We start from the raw sequence: 6,865 nt of genomic DNA, 5'->3' as shown, positions 1-6,865 counted from the left end.
ATAACAATAACAATAATAATAACAACAGGAACGGCAACAGCAAAAACAACAACAACAACTACGACTGCACAATGTGCATGACAAACAACCCAAATGGAAAATCTGTTGATGCCTAAAAACCATCAAAATATACACACACACATCGGCACACTCACGTTTACGTTGACACACCGACATGCATATGGAAAATCAATGCAATTCAGCATTTCAATGTGGCCAGCGATAGTTGTAGCAACAGCAACAGCAAACACAATTGCAACATTTATCGCTTAAGTCCATTTAGTTATTCAACAATACTAAAGTGTTGAGCAATTAGCAATCAAGCTGAGCTGTCTGCTTGTCTGCTTGTCTCTTTCTCTCTGTCCATCAGGTGTTAAGACAGCCAGAACTATTTCAAAATTCATTTGGCAAAGCGCTTGTTTTCGTCTTTATACCAAAATTAAATTCAATCAATGTGAACAGCATGTAATGGTATTGTCAGAAACGTATGTAACAATGCCTGCTTTTGTCTTGTGTAAATCAATTTCTAAACAACAGTCGCTTGAAATACCATTCAAAAGAATTTAAAATATTTGCATTTGAGTATTTAGCAGCTGCTGTCAAAATTATAAAAACTCTTCATGTTTGACATTGTAATCTGGCGGAAAAATATGCTCTTAATGTAAAAGATATTAAGATGAAGTAAGTAGGAAGGCCACATTCGAATGTGTCCGACTATGAGATACCCGCTAGCCGTTTTCAAAAATAGACATAACAGTACCAAATTAATAAACTGCAACCAAAAACTAAAATATGCCGATGGTTATATTTGGTATATCGAAATACTATTAGCTTCAAAATATACCGATGGGTATACTTGGTATATCTATATACTACTATATTCAAAATTTACATTATAGTATACGTTTTTATACAACCTGCAATTACTCGCTCAACTTTAAAGTTTACACAATTTATTCAATTGAAATGTTCACTTGCTTTTACAAATTCACGAGGCTTAGACAAATTTATAGGTTTTTATTAGACCGATACCGAAAACAAATCAATAGCTAAGCTATTTTGGTTTGCGAATCAGATAATCTATTCTCAATCTTTTTTTTTTTACATGCCGCCTGAATAGTTTGTATGTTTGGTTAGACAAAATTCAATTTTAATGTATTGCAATATGCAAATATGTGTGCGTATTGTTGTTGAGTGTGTGTGCGATTGCAGCTGCTGCAAAGTGCGGCACAAAATGCAATTTTTAGACAACAATTGTTCTTGTATCTACATGTGTAAAAATATACAATAAATGTATTGCTTTTGTTTTGTTTTTTTTTTTTAGGGTGTGTACTTTGACTTGTTTTGTTGATTCTCCACGCATTTGGCATGAATTTAGACAGTTTAATTTCACAATTGATTGAAAACCCGAATGCAATCTCTGTTATGCACACACTCAATTTGTTCATTTTCATGATGATGATTACGATGAAAGAAATGTTTAATTTATTCAATTTATAAATTGTTCTGTTGAATGCAATGCCAAATTTATTGAATAATATAATTTTTATTTAAATTGTGTTGAACTGCCAAACAAAAAGATGGCAAAGAGAGAGTCGCTCTCACTCTTTACTCGAAACTCTTTTTGGGTTCTTCGCGAATGGGTCGCTTCTAATAAATAATATTTTAGTATATCTAACTGGGCACTTCTCTATAGTTTCAAGTAGCGCTTATGGTCTTTCTATGCAAATAACTTCGAGTACATAGTGTGTGCAAATGTGTGTGTGTGCATACAAACACACACAAATAAGCATAATAAAATTGTATGTTGTCTCCTTCCGCTGGGTAAACCCGAAATCCAAATCCGAGCCCAAGCCGTATTGTTGCTAACCAGACAAAACAAATATGGCGACAGCAAAGCCCACACCAAAAAAGCAAAATAAGCCAAAAAAAAAAAAGAAGAGAACACTGCAGCAGATTGTTCTCGACTTGCAGATACTACTTGCAAAGTAGAAGGAAATATTCTTCTATTTAGTAAATACTTTCTCAATTTCGTTAATTAGGTTTAAGAATTATAATATTGAAACGCTTCCCGCCAGTTCATAAATGAGGCTAAAATAATTAAGAGTGTGGAAAAACAATTGCACTTTAAAGTCATTAAAGTTAAGGGTCGATAATGATTTTGATTATATTGAAAGGTTTAGTTTACATTTAAGATGCAAATTTGTTTTGTTTTATACTACGTTTGTATAGTGCGGATAACAATAAGTAATATAACGAAATGAAAGCAAATATATATAGACGTATATCATTTTTCCCATCTTACTCTTTTTACAGGGTATCAAACAAAAAAGAATAGCAGGAAAATGGCGCAAGGAAATTCAATGGCGCTTGCTGAAACATTGCGAAGGCCGCATATTTTACGTTACTTATCTTTATCATTGCCAACTAATTTCACAGCGGTGGAGAGAGATGGAGGCATTCAACGCAAAGGAATAAGTAAACATATACCAGCACACACTTACATACAAACATACACACACACTTAGCTACACATGCATGGCGAGTGAATACGAAATATTTGTTTATTTCTAGTTCATATCTCTCATGTGCGCTACACTTGTTTCTTTCTCTGCTCAGCCTTTCTCTTCTCTGGCTGTATGTGAGTGTTGGGTGTCTGTGTGCGTGCGTTAGGATGTGTGTGTGTGTGTGTGGCATGTTTGCGCCATTTTGCGTTTTTGTTTATGTTTAGCTGGGTCATTTCAAGCGGCATTTCATGCATGTATGTGAGTGTGGCTGCTTTAAGTGTTTTTATTGTCCTTTGCTTTGGGTTAAGTTTTGTCATTGCCACGCTTTGTTTATTGCCCTCCTGCCCTTTACCTCGCTTTGTTCTCCAACTGTATAAGTGTTTGTGTGTGTGTGAGTGTACATGCGCCATCGAGCTAATCCTTTTGTTTTATGGCATTTAATTTATTTTTAAAGCCCGCACTCGCCAAGTTGTTTATAGGCCGCAAACAAAGCGACGCTTCGTCCAGCACCAAATGCGTAGCATACTTTCGTGCGCTCGCAAAATATTTTCTTCCCTTCTCTTCGCTATGTGGCCTGTCCGACTGTTTGTCTGGCCTCTCCAACAAACTGAATAAACTGAATGCAACAGGCCAACAAAAAAGCAGAAGCAAAAATGCCAGCCAGGCGAAAACTGTGACCGTCACAATAATTGGCTACAATTCGTGCGAGCGGCGAACAAAAAAAAAAAATAAACGTTAGAAACATGTATGCTGCACACTAGTTATCCACACTCACACACACACCCTGGCACTTAGGCACACAAGTAATTGGCTACAAAATTGCAATAATAACAATAACAATTCAATATGCCCACAACAGATGCTCTCGTGTGTGTTTCGCTGCTAATGCCACAAACCCTTCAAGTATAGCCCAGAGCAAAAAAAAAACTGAAGAGAGAGACAAGCAGGCATTTCCTTTAACTTCCAACTTGTACAACAAAGACCGCTTGAGTTCTGTGTTGTAAGCTGGCCTAATTGGTCCTCATTATGTCAAAGAGTTTTGCGTGGGGAATTCTAAGTACATATAAAACTCATATGCTGTTGGTAGTTCCCCCTTCGACCATGGTAATGAGTTTCAATCTGTCCAGCTTGACCAGAACAACGTCTGTTCATACTAAATATAGATTTTTCTATATATAGTATAGGTAACAGGCAGAACGACAAACATGCAAAGCTGGGTTACCTTTTGTGCGTATACGTAATATTCAAACGCTTTAGTTATGCGCACTGTTAATCTGTTATTGAGCGCCGCATCTCAATGAGTGAATGTGTGTGTGTGCTTGAATAGTTGACCATCTACATAATCGTTTTCAATTAGAGCTGTAATCGCTGTGGCAATCATCCGTAAGCGGAATCAATGCTTATTAATCAAATGCATTGCTCGAGTTTGAGGTGATAGCATTTAATGGGGCATCGCGATTGCCTCTTCTGGCCATAAGTTGCACTTTAACGTTGACTTCACGCTTAAAACTCTTGACCGTAGCGCCTGGCTGCACTCTCCGAGCCAATAATTTCCAAGTGGTTTCTATCGTGTGCTTGAGTCATGCTCAAATGTCAGCTAATTGACTGCTCGCCTCTCTCTCTCTCTTGCTCTCTTAAATTGAATGGACGACTGAACAGGCAGGTGAAGTTTCAACTCATCTTTAAATTCAAGGGAATTACATACAATCGACTATCGATTTCAATTCATTTCATTTGGCTTGGCCATAATAAAACCATTGGCAAAACGTTTTCAACAGGCCGTTGCCGCTTGTACGTGTCTGTCATGTGGAATTACTTTTCGACGCAAGCGAATGTAAAATGTCCTGCAATGGCAAAGACGATGGCACACAGACAGCCGGGCAGACATGGCGTATGAGCAACGTCTTGTAAATTGCTTTGCTTTGCATTTGGATGGGGGCCGTGTGCGCGTCGCCCAAACTGTCAGCTTGTAGCATAATTGTGCGTCGTTAACTTGATTATGAAGTGTGCCCTTCACACACACACACGCACACTCGCACACACACGCAATTTTAATGTGCAAAAGGCGCACTTTAACTCAAGCAATTGGAAACTAAATTGGAATTTTTACGACAGGCATCAAGAAGCTCAGCTCAGCAACTCAGCACAATAGCTCGGGGTAAAGCGGGGCATTAGTACTATAACATACTATATAATATACGTGTGTGTGTGTGCTCTTATTGTGTGTGCGCATTTGACCGACAGCAACAGCTCAACAACAACAGCAAACATTTTCACATAATGCTCCTGCTGATGCATGTGAACATTTGTAAAATTTCCCTTAGGCCCCGTTCTCGTTCTCTGTCTCTCTCTCTCTCTCTCTCTCTATTTTGCTCTCACGCTATCACTCTTGTCCGTTTCGGTTCTCGTTTGAATGAATTAAATGTTGACGCTGCTAAAATTCACGCCTGACTTGGCCGCTGCTTAGTCGACCATGCAAAGCTGTCAGTCCCAAAAATGACTAAATGAAAATATTGTTTGGCTTAAATGTGCCGCAAAATGCGACAAAAAAAACCCGAAGGAAAGAAGGAAATACGTTACAAATATGGAAAATTAAAAATTAACTTGCATTTTGGTCATAAATAAATGCAAATTATTCAAATCACTTGGTTCCACACAAATGAATCAACAAGTGTCATTTCACAGCATGAATTAGACATGCTATTCAGTGCCTTCTCTCTCTCTTCGTGTTTGTAGACTAAGTTTGTATAATATGCTAACCAATGGGATTTTTGAGGGGATAAATGCTGTAATATGTTATGAATACATTAATGTATGTTGTCACATTAGGTGTTGAAATCTGCAATCTACAAGGATTTTAAAATGCCGTGAAAGTGAGTGCATGCAAAAAAAAAGGTGTTCAAGGAATTTATAAGTTTTTTTTTTTATAAATTTCATTTTTTCGATTGTTGCAAAGTATATTTCTAAAATTTCGTATTTAAATAAATATTTTAATTACTAAAAGCAAATAAATATAATACTTATATTATTATTCTGCTATACTTTTTGTTATTAAAAATGAAAGGAAAATCGAATCTTTTATATTCCTTCACTTGCATCTGTTTGCTTGTTTCGTTATTTGCTGTAAAGAGTATTTACTAGTAGACCTTACCCTTTCCTTGAACTATTTTTTATACCCGGTCCCCATAGGGTAGAAGGGTATTATAACTTTGTGCCGGCAGGAAATGTATGTAACAGGTAGAACGAGGCATCTCCGACCCTATAAAGTATATATATTCTTGATCAAATCGAATAACAAGCGTAATGTTCAAGCTACAGCGGCGAATTTGTATGGTGTGTACAATAATTATTACAGTATTTATGATTTCTGAAAATTTGATTGCGATCAGATAAAAATTGTGGAAGTTATTAAAGAAATACTTTTGTATGGGCAAAAACGCCTATTTACTAGGGGTCTTAGTTGCTTTGGCTGACAATCTAGTATATTGAGCCGTCTATGGTATATTTTGAATGTGGTACTATATCGATAAAACAAATATACCGTTTGGTATATTTATAGTGTATTTGTATTTTTGGTATATTTTGAAAATATACCGCAATATTTTGCTTTTATTAAAAATGGGTAGCGGGTATCTCACAGTCGAGCACACTCGACTGTAACTTTCTTACTTGTTTTGGCATTGTAATAAAAGATAAAACTAACTTTTTCAGACACAAATTGCATTATTGATGTGGCGTGCTTTCAACTGTAGCAAGTTCTTGTTTGCCGCTTAGATTCAATAAATGAATGCCGCGCAGTCAATAGACGAAGGAATTTGCATAGCTGGCAGGGAAAGCAAGGCGGGGCGGGTTGGCAGTAATACTGCCAGATCCAAAGGATGTGTGCTATGAAAAGGACTTGCCTGAAAAGGACAAACACACAGTTTGCTGCTGCTGCTGCTACAGTGGCGCATAGAAAGAGCTGCGCTTTTTGCCTTCGGCAAATCTGCAGTAAAAACGAGTTTGTGTGTGCTTGGCTTTTGATAAATACTTATGCACATATTATCAACATGTTTGTCTCTGTGTGTGTGTGCAAGTGTGTTTAAACTGTTGCCAGATTTTGCTCCCTATGAACGTGTATGTCTTATTTCCTGTTAACTATTTTTGCTGCCTGCAATTGCCTTTGAGCTATTGACACATTCACAAACACTTTGCCACAATCTGCTGCTGCTGTTCCCGTTTACCGCCTCGCTTTTCTCCCTTTTTATATACCCTGTGCAATTTTTGTAGTCTTTGTTGTTGTTGTTGTTGCCTTACAGCAACTTTTCTGCATCTCATGTTGATTTTTGGCTTTCGGGTTTTCGGTTTTTGGTTTCTGG

This window comes from Drosophila nasuta, chromosome 3 (genome assembly GCF_023558535.2).
Source record: "Drosophila nasuta strain 15112-1781.00 chromosome 3, ASM2355853v1, whole genome shotgun sequence".
NCBI lineage: Eukaryota > Metazoa > Arthropoda > Insecta > Diptera > Drosophilidae > Drosophila > Drosophila nasuta.
This window is presented reverse-complemented; position numbering follows the sequence as displayed.